This window comes from Elephantulus edwardii, unplaced genomic scaffold, assembly GCF_000299155.1.
Source record: "Elephantulus edwardii isolate Elephantulus edwardi_28Jun2011 unplaced genomic scaffold, EleEdw1.0 scaffold00018, whole genome shotgun sequence".
NCBI lineage: Eukaryota > Metazoa > Chordata > Mammalia > Macroscelidea > Macroscelididae > Elephantulus > Elephantulus edwardii.
In genome coordinates, this window is record NW_006399768.1 from 12,543,939 (window position 1) to 12,546,440 (window position 2,502).

Below are 2,502 nucleotides of genomic sequence, written 5' to 3' on the forward strand. Positions count from 1 at the left end.
ACTTCCTGACACACTAGACCCCATTTCAGTAAGTAGTTCCTGTGTCAGTCCACCTGGTTGAAAATCTTCCTCTATTGTGCTGACCTTTCCAAGCATGATGTTTCTTTTGAAGAAATAGCTTCTCCTAGCAACATGCCCGAAATATGTGAGATGAAGCTTTATCATCTTTGTCCCCAAGAAGCACTCTGGCTGCACTTTCTGCAAGGCATATTTTTTTTTCTTTTGGCAGCCATGAGATATTCAATACTACAGTACCATAGTAAAAAGGCAATAAATTCTTCTTCTGTCATCTTTATTCGTTGGCTATCTCTCAGGTGCAGAGCAAATGATTGGGAAGCCTGGACAGGTGCACTTCAGTCCTCAGACTGACGTTGTTACTCCTCAATAATTTGGAGAGTTACCTGAATGCAGATTTTCCTATTGCAATATGTCTCCTGATTTCCTTATTGCAGGTAACAAGGGTGTTGATTGTGAACCAACTAAGAAATACATATCTAGGGGGAGATATATTGAAGGCATGCAGCTACCTTTTTTTCTCAAATAGTTGACCACTAATTAGTGTTCACATATGGATCTTGCTTCTAGCAATTATTACTATGATTTTTCTAGAAGCATTAACAGCCAATTTATGCATATATTGTTGTTTTGTGCAGTTGAGTCTATGATGACTCACAGTAAACCAATGAGCTATTGCTCTGAACCTTGCCCTATCTGACAGCATCCTCATAATCTTCCACATGTTTAACCCCAATAATACAGTCATTGTGTCAATCCATATTTGTGAAAGGTTTTCTCTATCTGATCCTTCACATTTTCCAGTAGGTTGTCTTTCCCAGAATTGGCCCATAATGACAACATGCCCAAAGTATGTAAAATGAAATGTCATCTTCCTTGGCAAGACAGACGTGTTTGCTCTCTTGGCAGTTCACAGAATATTCCATACTCCAATACCATAATTCAAAGGCATCGACCTTTCTTCTGTCATCCTTGTTCATTGTCAAACCTTCATATGCATGGAAGCAACTGAAAACAAACAAACAAACAAACAAACAAAAGACAAACAAACAAAATGGCATGGGTTAGGCATACTCTAGACTTTAAATAAATTTGTGTAATACATTGGAGCCACACCTTCCAGCAGATCTCCACCCTTGATGTAAGGTTCAAGGACACCTGCTCTTGGGGGGGGGGCAGGGGAAAGAGCAACAACACACATCAAACATGACCCCAAAAACTTCCCTTATGCTACCTACACGAATACTATCAAGATGCTAGCTAGCAGCCAAACTCACAGAGAAATGATTATCCATTATGTACAATGTCTGAATGAGCTTCCAGATTGATTTAAGCTAGAAAGCAGGAGTGTCATCCACTTCCTAAACTAGATACGTCTGGAAACTCTACAAACTCTTTAAAATCTATAAGTGCACATAAATGATATTAATTATAGATCAGAGTTCAGGTCTTTTGTGCAAAGCTTACTCTCAGTCATATTTGACCTGATGACACTTAATCACTGCTCAAGGAGACTAGTAATGTTGTATCTGGAGGAACACTATTCGACTTTGCGCATCACTCTCTGTCAATGTGCTGGATGAAGTAACCTGGGTTTGCAATGAACCTTGTACCATTGGGGTATCAAATACCAGAATGGTTTCCCAGTATGGACAGTGTTTAGTGGAGCTAAGTTGTAAGATGGGTTTGGAAACAAGAGTGGCATCCACTTCCAAAACCACATGCCTCAGGAAACTCTGTGAACTTGGAAAAATGACAATAGTTATAGAAAGGTATTAGGTCTTTTGTTCATAGAGTGCTCGACCCAATGGCTATCAACAACACAACAATACCTTGGAAAAGTGCTTCACAACAGATTATATACTTATAGTTACATCACAATGAAACAAAATTATTTTGGTTTCCAAATACCATTATGCAAGAAAATAAAAACGTGAATGAATTTAGAATAAATTATACTCAGTAACATAAGTCAAGATAATAAAAAGCTAAACAGAAGATTCCAAAAGGCAGCACGGGATGACAGAGCAAAATATTACAATGAAATGTGCAAGGAGCTGGAGTCAGAAAATCAAAAGGGCAGAACTCGCTCAGCATTTCTTAAAGTCAATGAACTGAAGAACAAATTCAAACCTTGAGTTTCTATAATCAAGGATGCTTTAGGAAGAATATGAAATTATCCAGGAAGTATTAAAAAAAGATGGAAAGAATATACTTAGTCACTGTATCGAAAGGAATTGGCAAACACAGAAGAATTTAATGGCATAACATAGTAGCAAAAGCCTATGGTGATGAAGGAACAAGTTCAAGCTGCTTTTATGGAAACAGGAAAAAAAAAAAGACTCCAGGAATAGATGGCATACCAAACGATGTATTTCACCTAATAGATACTGCCCTGGAAGTGTTCACTAAATTGTGCCAAGAAATCTGGAAAACAACCACTTGGTCAACTGACTGGAAGAGATCTATATTTGTTCCCATTCCAAA